The 23706-nt window shown below is 47.6% G+C and overlaps 1 long non-coding RNA gene across 1 annotated transcript in view; it reads left to right on the forward strand.

Moving 5' to 3' along the window:
• The first annotated feature begins 3940 nt into the window (after positions 1 to 3940).
• Positions 3941 to 23706, forward strand: part of LOC128104259 (uncharacterized) — a 46614-nt gene continuing 26848 nt past the window's right edge. The window contains exons 1-2 of the long non-coding RNA XR_008215929.1: positions 3941 to 4193; positions 8505 to 8571. This is a non-coding gene — a long non-coding RNA (uncharacterized LOC128104259). The remainder of the gene's footprint in view (positions 4194 to 8504; positions 8572 to 23706) is intronic.

The raw sequence follows: 23706 nt of genomic DNA on the forward strand, positions 1-23706 counted from the left end.
GGGATGGGACCACAACTTGTGGCCTTGTTGGTGTCTGGGAGCCTTGCTACCACTGAGCCATCTTGATCTGAGTGGCCAGTGCTTCCACCCAGAGCCAGGATGTCACACAGAGAGGAGCTGCTGCTGAGGGCCATGTCTGGGTCTGCAGCCCAGCTGCAGCTGGGGTCTGTGCGGATGTCTGTGGCCTGTGCCACCTCAGGGGGCCATAGGAACCATGAATGATGGAATCAGAGGGCCATGCTGAGCCAGCCCCACCCGTTGCTGGTCCTGGGAAGGCTGGCCCTGTCTCTCACTGGACACTGCAGCACGTAAGCTGGCTCCAACCCTCACAGGAGAGCTGACCCCTGCCCTCGGGACAGAGGGCTCCACCCCTTACCATAGGCAGAGGGGAGAACCGACCCTGGATGGCATGGGCAGAGGGGAACTGGCTCTGCCCCCTCTCCTGAGGCAGGTGGCCCCAATGGCCCGGACTGACCAGCTCAGCTACCACCCAGGCCCACAGTCAGGCCTTGGGTTGGCCCACCCTAACATCTACCCCATCTAGGACCTGCTGGAGCTCATGAAGAGACTGGTCCTGTGGAACAATACCCGCAGGATCTCCATGACTTGGGGACAGCTGCAGGCTGTCCAAGAGGAGTTTTGGTGAGGATCCAGCGATGATGGTGTACCAGAAACCAGAGGCCTTGAACCAGACCAATGACTCATTGCAATGAGCATTTGCTAGGAAAGCTGATTGGACAAAAGGGTATACTGTGTGACACACATCTCCCAATGCCACCAGAATGAATGAAGAGGTGTTGGGAAGGCAGGAAAGAAGGAGAAGCGAAGATGGTTTGGGGGTGTTTTTTTTGTGTTTGTTTTATTATTATGCTTGTTTGCTTGTTATGTTTTGGTTTGGTTTGATTTTTTAAAAATTTCTTTTAGGGGGGTGCTGCAGGAGTGTGGGGGAAGATATAGGGGGACTGGGAGGTGAGCAGAATTGGGGTGCATGATGTGAAATTCCCAAAGAATCAATAAAGAAATTATGTTTTAAAAAGGTGAACAGTGGAATGCACACGCGCGCGCGCACACACACACACACACACACACACACACACACACACACAGTCCCACCAGGGGTGTCCTATGAAGACTCAGTGGTCAGACAGGCAGGGGAGGTGCTGTACCCTCTGCCTCTACAAGCCTTTGAGAGACACAATGCACACCCCCTGTTAATACTCTCTCCCTCCCCACCTCTCCTGCTGCTCTCTCTGCTGCATGCATATTTCCAGAAGAATATCAAGAAAATGATTTTCCCTGCATAATTACCTGCCTGCTCCCCCACCCACCTACACACATCTTTCAAAGAGTCAGCTTCTCTGATTTATTTAAGTGGACTCTACTATGCACTTAGCAGACAGGTTAATTAATTAAGGGAGCCTCTAGCCACGAGAACTCTGGTCACCCTTCCTCCCCCCAGACCTGCTTCCTCTCTGTTCACTTAGAGGTTATTCACTTGAGGCCACCTTCCAATCGCTGCTGAGCTGGAGGTACGAGGCTGTTTCCCTGGATAGGGTGCTGCCTGCTCCTCCTTTCTGGAGACTTAGGTCGCCCCAATCCCAGCACAGAAGCCAAAAGAAAGTTCCTTTTTAGTGAGATCACTCAGCATTTTCTCCACTAGAACTCAGAAAAACAGCCAAAGGAGCACAAACAATAGAATGGGTTGACTCACGTAATCAGAGTCCAGAAGGAATCGAGGTCCTGGCCAGGGTTCAGGCAGAACAATCTTCATTGCTCTGGAATTCTCCCTGGCTGCTTGCCTCTGCCTGTGAACTTCCTGTTCAGCCTGGCCATGTTCAAGACAACAAGGGCTTAAAGTGTTCTGAACCCAGCTCCATGCTCTACATCAGAAAACTCAGCCGGCCTTGCTCTACGTGTTTTTAAGGGATGCTTCAGGGAACTTCTTCCCAAGGGGCCCATTCAAAAGTCCCTTCTGGTCTGATTGGGACCGATCCATCCTTTACTTGACCGTTGTGATCAGGTGGATGGGACCTGCTGCTGGACATCAGTCAGTCAAGGTCTCTCCCTCAAGCTGGAGAAGAGTGGGAAGTCTTTGTACTGGCGTGAAGGAAGGGTGGACACTCACCCAGAAGGGCATAACAAGAGAATTTGATGCCCGAAGACCCACAACACTGACTGTTCATTCCTGTAGGAACTTCCCTTCTCCTTCATGTTCCAAGAAGCTAAGCTCCACCTCTTTCTCTGGGCTCACCTGCCTGTGCACTTGCCCTCAGCATCTCGAGGATGGCTGACCATCTATGTGTCCCCAGTATGAGTAAAAAGAACGATCAGAGGTAGGGATACAGGAGTGCTAAGCTGGCCACAGGTGGCTGTGGGACTCTGGTGAATCAACAGACAGATGAGTGCTGGGATCAATGGAGCCAGCTGGACAAAGGGGACTAGGGACTGGATGGACATGTATCCTCTTCCACAGACCTCTCTTCTGAGGCCATCAGGGAAAGGAAGAGCCTTTATCAATAGAACTATGGATGCTTGTCATGTCGGTGACTTCAGGGACAATGTAGTTGAAATTCTGTGCGCATTGGTGGGACAGAATGGGACCACCGACTAAGCACAGCTAGTCCCCAAGTGGCACACTGGGTAGATGTATGTCACAATAAAGCCAGAATAAAAACGATGGAACCCCGTCATCAGAAGAGAGAGCAGCAATGACTCAGTGGATAAAGAGTCTTGCTGCCAAGCCTGATGATCTATCTGCGTTCGATCCCCAGGACCCACATGATGAAAGGCGAGAACTGACTCCTGCAAGTTGTCCTCTGACCTCCCGTCGTGTGCCATGGCACATGTGTGTGAACACATGCACATACACACAAATAAAAATAAAATCATTAATAATAATAACAATACGATAAAGTGAGAGAAGCCTCTGGATGCCCTCCTCAGCACCCCTGCCAACATCTGCAGCCAGCACGAGCCTCTAGGTGCTTTCCAGAGCTGTGAGGCATGCCAGACAGTTTTCTTCTACAAATGATTAGTGACAAATCAATCCAAACTTACATGTTTCCCCCTTAGAAGTGAGGACTTAGAGGAAAGAGTCCCGCCCACGTTTTTCTGGTGAAGAAGTTGGCAGCTTGGACACAATGTTCCTTTTCCTTGAGGACTCCTTTTAGTAAGATGAATACATTTTTTTCCTCTTTACTAGCAAAAAAAAAAGGCTGCTGTTCTAAATTTCTGAAGGCTGAGATACCATCCTGCTTTGAGCAGCAAGCTTAGCTCCAGGGGCAGAGACTCCTGCACATCTGACTGGGTTTAGTATACTGCTCAAGCTAACTGTCCAGCAATGCCTAAGACTTATGTGGCACACACATCTGCCATCCTCCTTTGGCATTATTTGCTTCTGTCTTGGTAACCCAAGGTGACTACTGACCTGAGCACTCTACCAGTGGGCACTCTGGCTACCCGTGAGGCCCCTTCCAGAGGAATTCCCTCGTTTTAGAGATCAGTCGTGAAAAAGTGACAGACAGACATCAGGGCTTCTGAAAGTTATCACCCTAGGCTAGGCATGATGGTGCATGTCTGTTATTTCAGCACAAAAGAGGCTGAGGCAGGAGGATCACAAGTTAAAGGCCAGTACGGAGCGGGCTAGGAGGGGGCATGTGGCGGGGGGGGGGGGGGGGGGGGAGGGAGAGTCCCATCGACTCTCCCAGCCAATAGGAGCCTCCTGGTCCTGACTCTATGAAGCTCTCACCTGCTCTTTTTGACTTACATTGAGCACTTCTGTGCCCAGCCAATGGGGTAAGACTGTGCTGGGTCTGACACTGAATGCTAAATCAGGAAGACGTGATCACTCCCCCTCTTTGTCTCAGGATCTGGAGGCCTCTCAGACTTCCCCAGAGAGGAAGGACATCCCTTCCTCACCCAGGCTAGCCTCATTCTGGCACCTTGGTTAATCACTTCCAAGACACTTGGAACTTAAGGGAACTATTAGGGGCACTTGGCCTACAGTCCTAAGTATCTGAGAGGGGTCCACATCCACAAGTCTGGGGTGATCTACTGTGGGCATCCCCTGTCCCGTCCTGTCTGTCAATGAAGCTGATTGCTAGCAGTTAGATGGATGGAGTGTGGACAAGAGCCTGTGAAGTGCTGGGAGTTACAGGACAGAACAGTGCCACCTGGAGCATCTCCTGCAACAGGTAAGGGCATGTGGACAATGGGACCCATGGACTCAAGGGCTTTTAGACCCCAAACCTTATTTTCTACTGATACCTGGATACACCAAAAATAGGAGGTTGGGGCTGAGGTTCTGTAAAGAAGGATTAAAACCTAGATATCACCCACAACCCTTCCAGGGAAAGGCCTTTTTTGGGCAATGACTGCCCCTTTCTCCATGACAGGTTCATGACCATGGTTGTCATAACCACATGCAGACAAAAGGATGTCAACTATCTTAGCTCCCATTCCACAGTCTGATGTTAAGATTTCCGGAGCCAAATAAGTCCCGACTACAGGTAAAGCATCTCCAGCAAGATGAAGTTTCCAGTTCTCCCTGGGCAGGCTGTATTGCTAGAACACATGTGGGTTTCCTTATGCACTGTGTCTAGCAGAAGAATATACAGTGTCATCTACCTTCAAGACACTGCAAGGGACCCTGAAAAATCAGGCCACAGTGGAAAGAATTCTCTGTAACCCTTAAGTTTATCCCTTTTGATGAACAAATAAATGGAGGTTTGAAGAGGTCAAAGAGTTGCCCAGAAAGCTATTAAGGCACATGAGGCCTGGATATGGTGGCACAAGCCTATAATTCCTGTACTTGGGTTACTGAGGCAGGAGGATCTCAAATGGAAAATGAGCCTGAGCTGCACAGCAAAACCTTGTCTTTACTACAACCAAGGGCTGGGCTGGCAAGATGGTTCATTGGGTAGAGGCACTTACCACCAAGCCTGGTGATCTAAGCCACACTCCTGGGACCCGCAGGGTGAAGAGATCTGACTGCCACAAGCTGTCCTCTGACATCTACGTGTGTATACACATACACACCACGGAATAACTAAACAGATAAACAAACAACAACAACAAAAACAGAGGGGGAAATCCCAAAGGCTAAGGACTGGCATGGTGATACACTTCTACAAGCCCAGCACTTGGAATTGAAAGGTGGAGGCAGGAGGCACACACACACACACACACACACACACACACACACACACACACACACACACACGGGCATTCTCATAGAAAGAAAGATGGGGAAGTGTGACTATCTGGACATCATTTCGATCAACTGACACTAATGGAACTTGTACAACCACCCACCATTTAGTAGGCTAAATGCTTCAGGTCCTTATGGCCAGCCATCCTAGTTTTCCCAAGACTGAGACCCTTCCTTGGACATAAGATTTTTGGTGCGAAACTGGAAGAATCTGATAAGCAAGGTCTAGCTGTTTCTCCTACATTGAACCTTCTTGAAACCTTATAAAAGAGACAATATTTCTACTTCCATTTTAAAGATAGGAAACCTGAGGTTTAAAAATATTCCACGACTTGCTAAAATCTCACAGCCCATAAACAACAGAAGCAGAATTGGGACCCCAGAAACTTGACCTCTAGAGCCTGCCAGCTCAACCACCAAGCTATAACAGGGACTATTCTTCAAAGATGAAATCTTGAGAAATTTGACTTGTGAGGGTTCTATGTATTTGAGAAAGTCGCTTGCTCACTGGGAAGAGGGTTTAGAGTATTCACGAGGCTTTTGAAAGGAAGCAGGGCCTCATCCAGGCTGACAAGAAGATTTTGGAGTGGCACAGTGAAGGCTGTCAGGCTGGATTCACTTCCTTTTTACTCTAAAGATGAGAAGCGCTAAGCTGTGAGATCAGGACTGGACACACCCCAGGTAAAGGGTGGAGGATGGAGCCAGGGGAGCTGGAGTGGGTCTGAGGGTTGTGAAATCTCCTCCCTGAAAGTGCTTGTGAAGGGGAGGATCTCCACTTCGCTGCCAAGGCTCTGTTTGACCTGGATGATGGAGTCGGGGATGTGACCCCTTGAGGACCTCCATTTCGGTAGGCAGGAAGCAGCTCCGAGTTTGCCGTCTAAGCAAGGCTACTTCCTCTTCTGTTGGTTTTGGTCAGCAATTAGCAGAGGGCTTTGGGAGCCCCACTGAGACTGGCTTCCCTAAAATTCACCACATAAGCTAAGATTCCCTGAGTGCTGACCATCTGAAGGTCAGAGCTTCGTGCAGAAGAATGAAACAAATTTCATTTTTACAATTGCCCTAGAAGGTAGATCCTGTTAGTATCCCATGGTAAACTGAGGCTTGCTCACCAACTGGCCAAAATTCTCTTAGCTATAGATAAGAACTGGCGTTGGGACTGGGGCATAGGCTGTCAGATGACTCCTCTCCCAAACCCTTGGTGGCTTGCCTTTTCAGCCATTTCAAACTCTGTGGCCTGGGTGAGGACTCCTGCTCCCCCTGCTGAGTCCCAAGGGAACCTCTAAGCATCCCTCCTCCCACTTGGTACTTACCCTGTCTGTGACTCTCCTCTGGGGACACTACAGTCATCAGCATGGTGGCAGAGATCATCACGCCTGCATTAAGAATGGAATGTGATGATGTAATTATATTATAATCTCAAAAATAAAAAGGTTATTTTAAAAAACGGAATGTGAGAAAGGAGACAGAGAATGAGGCCTTCTCACTCCCCACCTTTGTGGACCACCCCTTGGAGACAAGGTTAGTAGGAACACAACTACTCAGTCCCTCCCAGAAGCAGGGAATTTCATCTAAGACAATGATATCTCGGCCTTGGTGAAGGAATTCAGCTTGACATGACTGCAGCCATCTTGAGTCATAACCACCATTATTGACCAGAGTAGCCTTAGTTGTTTCCAAACAAGCTATAAATGAACAAAGCTGTTACAATTGGAGTCTTATATCTTGACCCTCGCTCTAGAATAGTGATTAGATTTAGCTCAAGATGAACCAGATAAATTCCAGCTAACACAAATACTTTTTGACCCAAGTCAGAAAGGGATCTAGCTGGTCCTGCTGGTGCTCAGGACCACATGACATCAGTAAATTCCCCCACTCATTTTTTTAAAGAACTATGCTTTATTGTATGTATTATAATAATAGAGTTCACATAGTAAATAACACCACAATGGAGTGATTTGTTATAGTTTTTGGAATTAGAAAATATTTATTTATGTTAATATTTTATGTGAACCAGTGTTTTGCCTACATGTATGTCTCTGGATTACATGTGTGCCTGGTGCCTGCAGAGATCAGCAGAGGCTATCAGATCCTGGGACTGGAGTTACAGATGGTTGTGAGCCACCATGTGGGTGCTGGGAATCTAACCTAGGTCCTTTGCAAGAGCAACAAGTACTCTTAACTATGGAGCCAATTCTCCAGCCCCTTGATATAGTTGATTGTTTTTTGTTTGTTTGATTGCTTGTTTTTGAAACAAGGTCTCATTATGTAGCCCTGGCTGGCCTGCAGCATGCTATGAAGACCAGGCTGGCCTTGAATTCACAGATTCTCCTGCCCCTGCCTCGACAGTGCTGGAATTAAAGGGCTACACCACCATGCTCAGCCTCCTTGATATAGGGGTTTTTTGTTGTTGTTGTTGGTTTGGTTTTTTTGAGACAGGGTTTCTCTGTGTATCTTTGGCTGTCCTGAAACTCACTCTGTAGACTGGGCTGACCTTGAACTCAGAGATCATCCTGCCTCTGCCTCCCAAGTGCAGGGATTAAAGGCATGCGCTACCACCTCCCGGCTTGATATAGATTAACAAAAACAAAAAAGGGGGGAAATTCAGTTTACAAACACCCCCACCTTCTTCAGTGGCAGCCCCAGAGTGTGGGTGTGGGAGAGCCGGTTCTTCCCCTCACCAGCCCACACCACAGTGGAACAGGCGGTTCAGAGGGGAAGGGAGAGCTGGCCCCACCTCTCAAAGGAGAGCTGGCCCCGCCCCTTGGTGGCAGCTGCATAGTGGTGCTCACAATACTGTAGGCTCAAGAGCTGGCCCTGCCTCTTTGGGGCCCATATCACTGCGTGCAGGGGGTGCGGTGGTGGGCTCGTGAGAGCTGGCTCCAGCCACCGCAGGGCTCTCCTCAGTTGATTGTTTCCAGCGTCCATGCCAGCGGAGAAAGATTCATCCTCCCTTAGAGGGCTGGCCACTAGGAATATTTGAAAGGATGATAAACGGCGCTGGTTACCACGTGGAAAGGTCACGGTCACGACAGAACCCAGTGTTAGTTTTCAGAGCTTTATTAGGAGGGAAAGTTAGGGGAGAGGAAAGGAGAGAGGAGACCCAGTCCTGGAGAGAGAGAAAGATGGTGAGTGGGGGAGGGAGGGAGCAGAGCAGAGAGAGAGCAGAGAGAGCGAGGGGTCTGCATCCGGCTTTTTAAGGTGCTATTAAGTAATCACCAGGCTGTTCATGTAGATCTCATTCCATTTCTCTGTCATTGGGTGATCCCTGTGTCTTTCTTGGGGTCCTGTTTTCCAGGTAGCCTCCCTGGTGATGTGAGTAGCAGACAAGTCATCCTTGTTACATGTCTAGTATCCTGCTATGAGTGAGTACATACCATGTTTGTCTTTCTGAGTCTGGGTTACCTCACTCAGGATGATTTTTTCTAGATCCATCCATTTTTCTGAAAACCTCATGATGCCATTGTTTTTCTCTGCTGAGTAGTATTCCATTGTGTATATGTACCACATTTTGTTTATCCATTCTTCAGTTGAAGGGCATCTGGGTTGTTTCCATGTTCTGGCTATTACAAACAATGCTGATATGAACATAACTGAACAAGTGCTCTTATGGTGTGGTTGAGCATTTCTTGGGTATATGCCCAAGAGTGGTATAGCTGGATCTTGGGGGAGATTGATTCCCAATTTTCTAAGAAAGCGCCATATTGATTTCCAAAGTGGTTGTACAAGCTTGCATTCCCACCAGCAGTGGAGGAGAGTTCCCCTAGCTCCACATCCTCTCCAGCATAAGGTGTCTTCAGTGTTTTTGATCTTAGCCATTCTGACCAAATGAATGGAAACACATGAACTATGAACCAATGGCTGAGGGGTCCCCACTGGATCAGGCCCTCTGAATGGATGAGACAGTTGATTGGTTTGATCTGTTTGGGAGGCACCCAGGCAGTGGGACCAGATCTTGTGCTCATTGCATGAGTTGGCTGTTTGAAACCTGGGGCCTATGCAGGATTGTTTGGCTCGGCCTGGGAGGAGGGGACTAGACCTACCTGGACTGAGTCTACCAGGTTGACCTCAGTCTGTGGGGAAGGCTTTGCCCTGGAGGAGATGGGAATGGGGGGGGGGGGTTGGGGGGAAGGTGAGGGGGACGGGAGGGGGGAGAACAAGGGAATCCGTGGCTGATATGTAGAACTGAATTGTATTGCAAAATAAATTAATAAAAAAAAAACAAAAAAAAACAAAAACAAAAACAAAAAAAACAAAAAACAAAAAAAAAAAAGATTCAATAAATCCATATAAAACAGAAAAAAAAAAAAGTAATCACCAGCTCACACTGATGACATAAGATGCAAGAACCCAAACTGCACATGTGCAGGAGTGAGAGCAGGCTCCTAACAATTTTGACCAAAGTCCAGTAAATATATGGACTGCACAAAATGGACTTTATGGGGGGGAGAGGGAGGCATGGGGGAGGGGCTGGACATGGAGGACTGAGAGGTGAGGGCGATAGAGGTGTATGGATGGCCTTCAAGTGGTTTTGAAAATTATCCTATTGAAATTTTTAGTTCAATCGTGTATCTTAACTAAATTTACAAACAAACTTGTTTATTCAACTAAAAACAACAACAAAAACAAAATATAAAAACCAGAGTTTTTTCTAACCTCAAGTTTGTGGCCAGTAGTTAATTTCCAGGTTTCACTCATCATTTGATAAAAGTACTCTTCTAGTTTTTCAATTTCATTTCCTGCTGAGGTTTTAAAACATTCTGTATATATCTTATGGCCTGTTCAAGAAAAAAAAGTGTTATTACTACACATAAGTGTTTCTACACATTCATGTTGTCTATAAAGTTATAAATCAAGAACAAGGTTAGAAACTTGTGGTTTGAATAGGAATGGCCCCCATAGACTCATATATTTGAATTCTTAGTAATTAGGGTGTGGTACTATTAGGAGGTGTGGCCACACTGGAGGAAGTGTGTCACTGGGGGTGGACTTTGAACTTTTCAGATGCTTAAACCTGGGATGTGGATGTAGAACTCCCAGCTACTTCTCCAGCGCCATGTCTGTCTGCATACTGCCATGCTTCCTGCCATGATGACAACAGACTAAACCTCTGAACCTGTAAGCAAACCCCAATTAAATGCTTTCCTTTATAAGAAAAAAAAAAAAACCCTTCCTCCCCCACAAACAAATTTCCTTAAAAGAAATCACTTTTCTTAAGTGGGTCATTGTGACAAATGCATCCAGAGACCAGTGTCTAGTTTCTACTACACTGATGATCATTTGTTTTTAAAGCTCAGTGTTCACAATCACTGCCTCAAAGGAAGATCACACATTGGACTGTTATGAAATACAAAAATAGAAATAGTTCTTGCTGTTTCCATACCCGAAAAGTTGAATTCACATATTCATACACATAAAAAAATTAAAAAACTATGACAAAATTAAAACTAGAAAAGAAAGTCAGCTTTATATGTCTTTCATGACTCATGTCCTTTCACCCATGTTCCCTCTCACCTAATGTCACCCTCTCCAGGTCTCTTTTCTGGATTTTAGATTATGCCTACATTCACATCTGTTTGCATAAATACACTTATATATCAGGCTGACATGCATCCCCCCACTAATTTACTCTGTGATTCTAGATCTGCTTGCCTTTCTTTCTTTGGTCTCATGGCACCTTGGAGCCAGTTGTCATATGTTAGGACTGGAGCATTCTGGGACACTTGGAAAAGAAGGGCTTCCAGCCCATCCTAGGCAAGCCCCTAGGGCTTCCCATTCGCTTTGCTGAGTAGAATCGACGTGCTACGCAACATCTGAATAAGCATCCTATAAGGTACTAGTTAGTCTCAGTCCTGAGTATTCTGAGTTCCAGCCTAGAACACCCAGGGCTACTCTGCATAGCTGTTTAGTTTGTTCGATGCACAAGAGTGTATGGCCAAGAAAGTTAATGGGGCTGTGCACAAAGTCACTGTCTGGGTTGCTGAAAAATGTCAAGTTTATCTCTCTCTGTCTAAGAGCCCACTTGGCATCTGGTGAGCATCTCAATCTTTGCACGGCCAAGCCTCAATGCTTGCTGTCTGTCCACCTCAACCAGGCCACCCCACAATTCCTTTCTCAGTGACTGGTGCCTGTCATCACCTAGATACTCAAGCTAAAACACAGGTCTTCTGCTGTGGACATCGCTCTATGTAAATAAACACTGATTGGCCAATAGCCAGACAGGAAGTATAGGTGGGACTAACAGAGAGGAGAATTGAGGAAGGAGGAAGGATAGGAGGGACTGCCTGGAGCCGCCGCCAGGACAAGGAAGATGTAAAGTACCGGTAAGCCATGAGCCACATGGCAAAGTAAAGATTAATAGAAATAGGCTAAATATAAGAGTAAGAGCTAGACAATGATAGGCCTGAGCTAATGGCCAAGCAGTTTAAATAATGTAAGAGTCTGTGTGTTTATTTTATAAGTGGGCTCCAGAACTGGCGGGACTTAGAGGGAGCTGGAGAGAAATTCTCCAGCTACAATCTTCTTTGCATTGGCTTTCATGTCTAAGCAAGTAGCAGGTCTGTCCATCGGGCCAGTTGCTTTACCCTGCGAAGTTCTCATGCAAGAAAAAACAACCACCCACACGTGCATGGACTGTTACAGATACCACCCGTCACGGTGTCCCCTGCATAACACTTCAAGGGCCTCCCATGTTCTTTGAACGATGTATGTGTCAGTCATCTTTCTGTCACTCTGACAAAATGGCTGAAATAAACAAATTAGAGGGAGGGGAATTTTAGTTCGGCTCATGGCTTCGGAGGTTTCAGTTTGTAGTCACCGGGTTCTATTGCCCTTGGGCCTATGGCGGCACAGTGGAGCATGCAGTAGAGGAGACTGTTCATTTCGTGTTGTCAGAGAGCAAAAGAGAGGGTAAGGGAGGATCTGGGATCTCATATCTCCTTCAAGGACATTCCCCCAGCGAACCAGTTTCCTTCCACGAAGCCCCACCTCTTAAAGGCTCTACCACCCCCTAATAGCACATGTGCCTTCAGCACGTGAGCCTTTGGCGGATGTTCCAGACCCAGGTGATAGCAATGCTTGAATTTGTCAGTTTACAGATGCCTTCAGAATCTGGGCTCCACGCTTGTTCCTAAATCCTCCACCGAAGGGAGATGCCTGGAGCCATCATAAAGATGTCTTGCCCAAGAGCACTCCCTGCTTGGAGAGGTGACAGTGACAGAAAGAGCCTGGGGAGGCCTGCAAGCAGCTGCTTGAGGAGGTGAATCCATGTTGCAGAACCAGTTGGAAGGCTCCCGATGGGAGATGAGGTGAAGGTGTCTCTGAGGAGCCCATGAGAGTGCCCCGTTCAGAAAGACCCAGGAGTACACAGCACTGTGGAGAAGGCCAGGATGTCAGCACCCTGGTCCTACTTTGCTTTGGTAGTCGCTTTGTCCTTGAGGCTGGGTGGCTCAACAGTGGGAGGAGTCCCACAGTGGCTGCCTCACACTGCAGAGGCAGAGAACCCGGTAGTTGCTCAGTCTATGAGGCTGGGTGCCTCAGCCAATCCGGCACTCAAAACCTGGAAGTTTCCTGGAGAGCTGCTGGTCCTTAGTCGGCAATAGAAGGCTGGAAATGCTGGTTCTGATATCAGCGAAGGAATCAGAAGCATCAACAGCCACAGGGTAAAATCAGCTCTCCAGCGAGCTACAGATGAATAACCCACCTTCTGTTCTGTCCCCTTTTCATCTGGGGTGCTTCCAGAAGATGCCAGCACGTCTGGGGGAGAGTTTCCCTCCATCAGTTAAGGCAATGTGAACAATTTCTCACTTGAGGCTCCCTACCGAAGTGATCTTAATTTATAGAAGGTTGACGTTAAAACTGGCCACCATAACCCTGCTTTCTCACTCACTGTCTCTCTCCCCTGCCCTTGTCCGTATCTGGGGAGTCCGTGAATACTAGCTAGCAAACGGGATGATCTCAAGCAAGCAAACAAGGGGCCATCACCACTTCCTGTCTCTACTGGAGGCTTCTGCTGGTGGCGAAGTCAAATGGCAAATAAATGGGAGACTCTTTTTAAAAAGATCATGTTGATGATGGCTGGCCAAGCTGTGCAGCCTGCCTGAGGGTTTCCCCAATGGCTGGAGGTTGCATTCATTACTTTTGTGAAGCTGTGACCAAATTCCTGATATGAGCAACTGAAGGGAGAAATTATTTATTTTGACTTACAGTTTCCTTACAGTCAGGTCACTGTGGCTGGGAGGGTACAGCAGGGCGCAGCAGTTCACATCCTGGCAAGGAAGAAAGCAAAGAAAGGAAGAGAGGAAGGGGCCAAAGGACAAGATGTCCTCAATGGCTGTACTAGTCAGGATTCTCTAGAGGATCAGAACTTATAGACTGAATCTATCTGTCTGTCTGTCTGTCTGTCTATCTATCTATCTATCTATCTATCTATCTATCTATCTATCTATCTATCTAGGGGATTTATTAGAATGGCTTATAGGCTGTGGTCCAGCAATCCAACAATGGCTGCCTAAGAACAGAAGGTCCAAGAATCTAGTAGTTGTTCAGTCAACAATGCTGGATATCTCAGCTGGTCTTCAGTATACACCAGAATCCTGAAGAAGCAGGCTCCAATGCCAATGAAAGGATGGACTTGCCAGCAAAAGCAAGAGCAAGCAGGCCAAGAGAGCAAGCTTCCTTGTAGTCAGATTTTTCTTTGGGCCGTCAGCTCACAAAAAATGACATGAAGACATTATTTATTAGGAAAGCTCAGCCAATAGCTTAGGCTTGTTTCTAATGAAACAAGCTCTTATAACTTAACCCATTTCTATTAATTTACATGCTGCCACATGGCTCATGGCTTGCTACCTCATCTACATGTCATGCTTCTTCTCCATCTGCTGGCGACTCCTGGCATCTCTGCCCTTCTTTTTCCCAGTGTCCTCTGTGCCTGGAAATCCTACTTAGCTATTGGCTGTTCAGCCTTTTAAAAAATATTTTTAAAATAACAGTGACACATCTTCACAGTGTACAAAAAGATTATTCCACAACACTTCCTTCTTCCATGCCCTTTATATAGACTTCCAGCAGAAAGTGTGGCCCAGATTAAAGGTGAATCTTTCAATTTCAAAAGTTCTGGATTAGAAGTGAGTCTTCCCACTTCAAATGATTTAACTGGGACAAAACCCTTTGCAGGTATACCCAGATGGTTGGGTATTAGTTAATTCCAGGTGTACTCAAGTTGATAACCAAGAATAGCCATCAAGTGATCCACTTCCTCTAGGTAAGTCCCACTTCTGTAAATTTCCAGAACCTTCCAATATAGCATCCCCCAGCTGGAGATCAAGTATTCAAAATATGAACACATAGGCAATATTTCACATTCAAAGCGTAGCCCAGGGCTCAACAGGGAAAGGCACATGTGGCCAAGCCTGCAGACCCAAGTGGTCACATGGTGGAAGGTGAGCTCCTGCAAGTTGTCCTTTGATTTCCACATGCACACTATGGCACATGTGCACTCACACTTACACATGAACGTCTACACAAAGTAAAACAGATAAAATGTGAACAAACCAACTCAAACCATAGCACACATAGACGCTGGAGAGGGCTTGACCGAAGTCAAGCCCGGCTGTTCCATACTTTGGATACAGGAAAGTTTGGTGACAGAGGATGTAAGCCATGTCCAGAGAAGAAGTCACTCTGCAGCTTTTGTGAGGAGGAAGTAGCAGTAGGTAGCTGTCAGGGATGGATCAAATTGGCTTTGTGGACAAGGAGCAGCATAAATTGTTGTAGGCAAGAGATTTCATGATTTTAATTTTCGCTCTAGTTCTAAAAGTGTAGGAAGTGCACTGGAGTGGACAGAGATCTGCAGAGGTCCAAACAAGGGCAGAGGGGGTAGAGTTGATAATGAGGGGCTGGGATGGTATGAAGTTAGAGAAATGAAACCAAGGGGTGGGTATGCTATATTGGTCCCAAGGCCTCTTAGTGTCCCAGTGAATCATGGGAGGATCTGAGCATCTCCTGCATGCCAAGCCTCAGGCTGGATCTGACCGCTTGTTCTCCCACTGACTCACAAATGACCTTTGAGATGGAGATTGTCACCCCACTTGGTCGTGAGGAGGTTGGTTCAGAGGATCTCAGTTACTTGTCCAAATCCACTAAGATGTATAGCAATGGCCTGAGGCTCCAGTCTGTCCTGGGTCGGGGCACTGGGTCACACAATCTTTGGTCTGCAGATGGACACATCTGTCCTGGGGAAGGACAATCACAGGGGACCAGGTATAGACTTATCAGGGGCAGTGAGAAGAAAAGTCACAGCCAGAGCATTTCCAAGCATCTTGACAATATGGGAAAGCACCAGACATGGGAATGGTAATGAAACCCTGTTATGGCTTCCTTGTACAATGTCTTCCCTAGTCAAACAATGTTGGCACACACCTTTAGTCCCAGTACTCAAGAGGCAGTGGCAGGTGGATCTCTGTGAGTTCGAGGCCATCCTGGTCTACAAAGCAAGTTCCAGGAGACAAAACAGAGAAACCCTGTCTCTAAGAAACAAAAAAACAAAAAAAGTCTCCCCTAGGCTCCTGTTTGAGCATGTGGTCTCTATCTGGTAGTACTGTTTTGGGAGACTGTAGAACCTTTAGGAGGTGGGACCTAGTAGGTTACCGGTGGGCTGGGCTTGGGGTTAATAAGCCTAGCTGTTTCCTATTTCATTGAGCTGTGAACTAAGGCTTCCAAGCTGCACATGGGAGCAACCGGCTGCCATGCCTTCTCATGATAGACTGACAGCCCCTTAAACCTCAAGCCCAAAAAATTGCTTCTTCCCTTAAGTTTCTGTGTCAGGTATTTGGCCAGAGATGACGGAGCACTGTAGGTGAGCAGAGCTCCGAGATGGAGCACCATAGATGAGCAGAGCACAGAGATGGAGCACCGCAGGTGAGCAGAGCGCTTGGCTGAGGCCTCTTCCTGAGCAGAGGAAAGTGGAAAGAAAAGTCAGGGGAGCTCGGATCCTGCAGGTGCTGCTACCCTTACCCAGTGGGACCACAGCTCTTTAGCCTGCCCTTGTGACATTGCTAGTGTCCTAGGCTGGTAATCTGCCTTTGTTGCCCTTCAAGATGGGGTCACATCCTCTACCCTCAGAGGAACAGAGCAGGGCCAGGGCAGCGCTGGACCCCAAGGGCGGAAAGGGGCGAGGCAGATTGTGCTTGCTGAGTCCTCTCAGTGATCATTGCTATAAGTTATAGCTACTGTCCCCACATTATAGGGTAAAGAGGTACAGAGGGGTTTGGTAAATTGTTCAAGGCTCTATAATACCTGCTAGCTGGCCAGGCTGGGGCTTGAACCCAGGCAGTCAGACCTCAGCATGACCACTGTGCGCCTCCACCCCAATCCCTCCCTTCTGTTCTTCTGCAGTCCTCACTCTGTAGCCCTACCTGGTTTCTGCTCTCTCCGCCTGAGGACCCTGTGCTGACCAGGGCCGAGTGGCCTCGCCCCAGCCGTAGTTTCTGAATAACCTTGGCTACTAGGTCTGGAATTGCTCTGCTTGTGCCCACCTCCGCTGAGGGGAGTCAGGCCAGATCTTTGGGGGCAGAGAACAATACCTTTCAGACCTGCTGTCCTCCAGGAAGATGGCTGAGGAATTTGAATTTGTCCCACCAGCCACGGCCTTGCCACATGGACAGACCACAGAGACATGAATCTCTTGGTTTTGCCCAGTTTAAAAGAAGTTCGGCCGTGTTTCACAATGCCAGGCCACTCTCCTGAGATTGGCCTGCGTGCCAGAAGATGTTTGGGTGCAGCGTGGTGACCCACGGGGATCACATCTAGTCCTGCCTGTCCATGGAAGGCATGGGAGTTTGCATTACAGACACAGTTGATCTCCTCCTGGCCTGGACATCCAAGGCTCCCCTGAAGCCCATGGCCACTGCTGAATGGAAGGGGGACAGGGCCCCAAGAGACATGAGGGTAGGGATCTTTGGCAGAACTGGGCTTCAGTTTACCTGCTTTTCTGTTCAACGTGTTTTTTATGGTGTTGCCCAGGCAACCTTCCTGTCTCAGCCTCCTAAATGGTGGGATTATAGATGTGCACTGGTATGCCTGGCTAGCATCTCTGAGGACTCTTGCTGTTAAGCTATCTTTTGCCCTCTCTGAGGAGATTGCATCTCAGCCCACCAGGATGCTGAACGAGTCAGTGGTTCAGGTTTTAAACATGAGGTAGGTGAGGCTGCCCAAGGTACTAGAAATCCAGTAGCAAAACCAACGCTCCAGGTCCAGTCTCTTCCTACTGAAGTTGGTGCCATGTCTTATGAGGGCCCTGTACCCATGCCCATTTCTTGTTCTGGTGTCCTGGGACACCCTAGATACACCACCAAGGAGGGGAACATGAAGTGTGCCTTCCCCCTGGTAATTTTCCCTAGCCACAACACACACAATTTTCCCTTTCATTTATTTTTCCACTGATCTACATGAAGAAAACATAATAAAAGACCTCCCAAATTACAGACAAGTCATAACGGCAGAAAAGTTTAACTATAAATGGAAAGCTGGCCTTCTTCAAGCTGCCCCTGGATGGTCCACGTAAGCAGAGTTGGTACCCCCTCCTTAGGCACCTGGTGATCTTGTCCCAGGCCACAGGAGACAGCTGGGTGATGTAGTGTTCAGGAGACACTTGGGAAATGTATCACACAGGAGTTTCAGCAACCATCTACTGCAGACAGATCTCATTTGCTAAAGCAGGAGTTGGAGGCAGGCTATGGACTGTGGTCACTTGGACATCTGCAAGATGTCTGCCACCCAACTCTTGGGACACATTCTAAGACATGAGTGATGGATGTTCAGAGAGATTCTGAAACAGCATGTTCAGGACCACTGATGGCCTCCCTTGGGTATCTACTATTGTATGCCAAGCCCATGCTGACATATCCCCAGTCCCCTTTCATCCTCACAAAGGCCTTGTGTAGCATTATGCTTGTCCTTAAATTACAAAGGATACACAGAGAGGTTAAGCAGCTTGCCTAGAGCCACCCAAGTGGAGACGGAGGTTGAGCCCAGGAACCAGTCTTCTACACTGCTTCTCCAGGAGAGGTAGGGGAAAGACCTGTCTCAGCCATAAGGGAGAATTCTGGTAGGAGGCCACTGGGCTCTGGCCTCAGCCTCTATGCTTAGACAGGAACTGGATAAGGAAAGAGAGAAATGCTGGCTGACTGTGTCTGAGAAAGACAGGATACCAGGAGGGAGAGGATAGGGAGGGACAGTGACTGGAGGGTGATGGTCATGATTCTCAGAACTACTCAGAAGGAGTGACAAATTGTATCCATCAGGTTGCAACATACCTAAGGGAAGTGTGGAGAACTGGGAACAGTGCCCAGAGACAGGCACTAGGTGAGGAAGGCTGCTCTGCCTTAGCAGTAACACGCGCAACTGGTGTTAGAGAAGTATACAGACCGGAAGCTGGTGGTCGATGACGTTTTCCGTTGGTGTAACAAATTGCCTGAGGCTGGGTAATTTATAAAGGAAGTAGGTTTATTTGGGTTCATAGTTCTGAAGTTCAAGAGTGCGATGCTTGCATCTGCGGGGCAGCTGGTAAAGGCCTCGTGGGGGAAGGAAAGCAGAGGTGCCGAGAGTGAAGGGGGGCTCCAGGTTCCCTTCGTTACAACCTAGTCTCATAAGAACTAACTCACGCCTGTCGCAATTCATCTATTCTCTTGAGAAAGACGTTAATACATCCGTAAGGGTGGTGCCCCGTGACCTAATTACCTCTTAGGTAATTAGTTACACTGAGGATCTCAACCTCAATATGAACCTAGGATGGGCCAAATTCCAACTGTCGTGGTGGCCCAGGGACAGCAGGCATTGGGAGCTGTGGTTGATGTAGTATTCCAGAATAGCATTTCTTAACACGGACCTCTGGAGTAGTCCCTAAGTTGAAGGATCTCCAGAGTCACTATGCCAGAGCTGAGGGTGTCCAGAGCCGCAGATCCTAACCCCACCCCAGTGCCTCTCTCTCCTGCCTTTCTGGCCACAGAATTATTCCAGGGGTTACAATGGCTTAATGGCCACAGCATCAGGGAGGGTTCCTCATGGAATCTAGATGACCCCAAATAAACAGGAAACACCCCCCCCCAGGAAGGCCATCAGTGGTGCTGACCATGCTGCTTCAGAAGCTCACTGAACGTCCATCACTCATGCCTTGCAATGTGTTCCGATAGTTAGAGGATAGCACTTGAGAGGCTGAAGCAGGAGGCCTTCGAGTCTGAGGCCAGCCTGGGCTACAGAGTAAGTTCCAGGACAGTCTGAACTATGTAGAAGGACTTTGTCTAAAAACAACAACAAAGAAATGAACCCCAATAAATACATTTTAAAAATTGAAAACAAACAAGAGAGGCATATGAGGGCATTGTATGATGCTCATGGGTCGGTGGCCTGAGGGGTGTTATGATAAGAGGGTCTCTTCCCTGAGAGGACAATCCAGAACAAAGGACAAATGAGGCTATATCCCATGTTTTGGGGAGAACCTAGGGTCGTTTGGCTCTTGATTTGAACAGGAAGGAGCCAGTTGCTTAGGAAGAGTCCACATGAGGGCAAAATGGGCTGGCACCACATGGACCCCAGGCTACCCTCAGCAGGAACTAGTTCCACAGGACGTGGCTGAATTGGCCCACAGTGGCACATCTAATATAGAAAGAACCAGACACCTTCACTGTCTTTAGACTTGGAGGGACAGTCACCAAGACTGCCACAGGAGGCTTACCCTGATTGTCCCTTCTACAATCTAAAGTGGAAACCTGACAAAGAGTTTGCCAAAAGCCAAGCTGTGTCTGGTGCTCAGATGGCAACCCTGGTCCAGACCATTCAAACCTTCAGAGTGTCCTGGAGAACAAGACGTAGGACCAGAGAGACAGCTTCCCTGGAGGCCTGGGCCTGCCCCTGCAGGGAGCTGAGCTGGTGGTAAGGCTGGCTTCATCTCCCATGCAGAGTGCCGAGCGAACAAGGCCAGCACAGGGCACATTCATACAGCCTCGCTTTCACAGGTATCTGGGGCTTTGAGTGATGTTAATTAAGGCTTGAAATCCGAGGAACCTGGAGCCGATTCTCATTAACCTCTTTCTTCAATCACTCAGACTCCACTTCCCTGACACGGTTCCGTGGATGCACAGGTGGTTCCAGCCAAGGACTGGAATCCAGTTCACAGAGTTCTCTTCCCCATGCCGTGGGGTGGGAAGGCTTTAGGAGCTCCTGCTTACTCATGATGGAGCTGATTTGAACTGACAGACCATGGGCTTCCTAGGACGACAGAAAAAGTTCCCTGTTTTTTCTCCTTTTTTTCTGAAACCGATCTGTCATACAGCATACACTTCCCCCATTGAAAGTTTATTCACTGGCTTTTAGTGGAGTCACACTTGTGCATCTGTTTCCACAATCAATTCTGGAGCCTTTTCATTACCCTAGAAACACTACAGCCATTAGATATTGTCCTGGCATCCCTCCCGGCCCTAGGCAGTCACTAATTTGCTCTCTTTCTCTCTATATTTGCCTATCCTGTGTTGTTTTTGTTTACTTTTCTTGAAGCAATGTATAGCTGGGCGTGGTGGTACATGCCTTTAATGCCAGCACTCGGGAGGATGAGTCAGGTAGATTTTTTGAGTTTGAGGCCAGCCTGGTCTGCATTCTAGGAAGCCAGGGCTACACAGGGAAACCCTGTCCCTGGGGGGAAAAAGAAGCAATGTATAACATAACATAACACTGTACCAAGTACAAGAGGATTATGAGTTTGAGGCCAGCCTGGGCGCTATAGCAAGTTCTAGGCTAAACTAGAATCCCTAGTAAGACACTGCCTCAAACAACAAAGTAATTCGCATCCAGGGAGAGGGCTCAGTGGCAAAAGCCCTTGCCACACAAGCTTGATGACCTGGGTTCAATCTCTGGAACCCACTGTGGAAGGAGCAACTGACCCCCAAAAGTTGTCCTCTGACTTCCACACGGGTGCTATGGCACACATACAACACACGTGTATGAATATGTGTGTGTGTGTGTGTGTGTGTGTGTGTGTGTGTACACAGGCACACACAATAACAGTAATAAATTAAATAAAAAATTTAAAAGTAAGTCACAGTGTGTAACCATCACTACCACTGGTCTCTGGAACATTTTTTTTTTTTTTTTATCACTCCCTACTGAAACTCTGTCCTCATTTGAGCACTAGCTGGTGCTACCACCGGCAGTCCCTGGTAACAACCGGCAGTCCCTGGTAACAACCGCAGTCCCTGGTAACAACTGCAGTCCCTGGTAACCACCATCCTTTCTGTCTGGGACTGGGACTGCTCTTTTATCTCACAGACACAGAATTATACAGTATTGTCCTCGTTGTGTCTGGCTTATTTCGCTTAGCAGATTCTCTGGGTTCTTTTTGTTTTCCTTCTAAACTGTGAAACATCTTGACCCAAGGAACAGAAAACACAGGCCCTTGGTTTAGCTCATATGTCTCAGATTGTCAGGTGTTGATGGTTTGCTGTGCATGAGAGGGAGAGGGGGTGTGGGGAGAGAGGGAGAGGGAGAGGGAGGGGGAAGGGGAGAGAGAGGGGGAGAGAATCCTCTTAGGTTAGCACACATTTTTCTTGTTCAGACTTTTTAAAATTCATATCAATAACAATGTGTAGTATATATTCTGTACACTTCATATATATTGTTATGTATGTATTTTATATGATACCATAATAGATATCTAAATTTTTATCTACAATAATAATAGCATTTTGTTAGTTGTCATTGTTCCGTTTATTGTTTTGGGGTTTTGTTGTTTTTGAGACAAGATCTTATGTAGCTCAGGCTGGCTTAAAAATTACTACATAGCTCAAGATGTCCTTGAGTTCCTGATCCCCCTGCCTCCATCGATCAAGGGCTGGGAGAACAGACATGCCCCATCACACCTGGCTTTGCCTGGTGCTGAGAACTGAACCCAGGGTTTCATGTGTGAAAGACAATCAATCAGCTAACTGAGCTATCTCTCTAGCCCCTGTTTTGTGTTTTATAAACACTGCTTAAGATTGAGTGCGATGTCCATGCCTGTAACTCTAGTACTTGAGAGGTAGAGGCAAGAGGATCAGAAGTTTAAGGCCAGCCTAGGCTACATACTGAGTTTGAGGTCAACCTGAGTTATATAAAAACTTGTTCAATCAAAATAGGGCAGCCAGATGACTCAGTGGGTAAAGGCATTTACCACACATGCTTGGTGACTGAAGTTCAATCCCCAGAACCCTTGTAAAGGTGGAAGAAGAGAACCAACTCCATGAGTTTTCCTCTGACTTCCACCCACATGCGGTGACACACCACACACACACACACACATACTGGAAATAAATTAAAAAGTGCAAACTAATCAGAAACCAAACCCTCATTCTTAAATTGTTTTATTTCTGTGAATTATGTTCATTGTTCTCCATTCCACAGTGTTATTTTTGAGATGTACCCACATCGACACATGTAGCTCTGGTTTATTCCGCTGTCCTGTGGTTCTGTGTTCTGTGTGAGTGTCGCCCACTCTGGCTCACTCAAGGACTTTTCCACTTTTAAATATGTCGCCCAAGAAGCTATGTCCACTCCAATGTCCAAGCTGGGACAAAACATAGGAAGAACCACCAAGCAAGGATACAGAACAGATACTCTGCAACTGGAACTGTGGGTTAACACAGCCTGCTCTCCTGTCTATGTGGCACAGGGAATGGTTCCTTGCAGAGGAAACAAATGCCTCCTGGGCCATCCCTCTCCACCCTATCAGTTCAACCACCCTTTCTAGGTTGTAACATCCCTCCAGAGGCTGTAAAAGCTTGGAATCCCTCACCCTACAGCAATGTACCCACAGAGAATGTTCCAGCTCCTCTGGAACTGGCCTTTGGGTGCTGACTCTGGGAGCTGCCCAGCCTGAAGAGGCAGGATGGATTGATAGACATTGTGCCTGGTGTAGGCACTTCAGAAATGTTAGCTGCAGGAGCTGCCAAATGGGTAAATGGATGAGGAAACTCACTGAACCCTTGGTACAGGACTTACCCACTGTGCTTCATAGGTGTGTTTCTTAAAGCTCGGGGGCGGGGGGATAAGGGCCCTTGCTGCCCAAGCATAAGAGCCTTAGTTCAGATCTCAGCACCCACATACAAAGCCAGGCATGCCATGTGTGCCCATAACCCCAGCACTATAGGGGACAGAGACAAGAGGATCGCTGGGGCTCGCTGGTCAGAAGCTGCCAGCCTAGCTCCATGGTTAGTGAGAGATTTGGTCTCTAGGAAATAAGGCAGAGAGTGATAGGGTGAGATAGCTGATATTCTCCTCTGGCTTCCGTGTATACACACATATAACAGCTGCGCACGCACACATGCACACGCACACACTCACTCACAAAGCCGCAAATAAATGGTTTTGTGTCTGTGTGTGAATCTCAGTTTTCATTTCTTTTGGGTAAATATCTAGGAATGAGACTATAGGGAGATCGGTAACATTTTAAAAAGATGCTAAAATGTTTGCCAAAG

The sequence above is a fragment of the Peromyscus californicus genome, unplaced genomic scaffold, assembly GCF_007827085.1.
Source record: "Peromyscus californicus insignis strain IS unplaced genomic scaffold, ASM782708v3 Scaffold_8__1_contigs__length_139910024, whole genome shotgun sequence".
Lineage (NCBI taxonomy): Eukaryota > Metazoa > Chordata > Mammalia > Rodentia > Cricetidae > Peromyscus > Peromyscus californicus.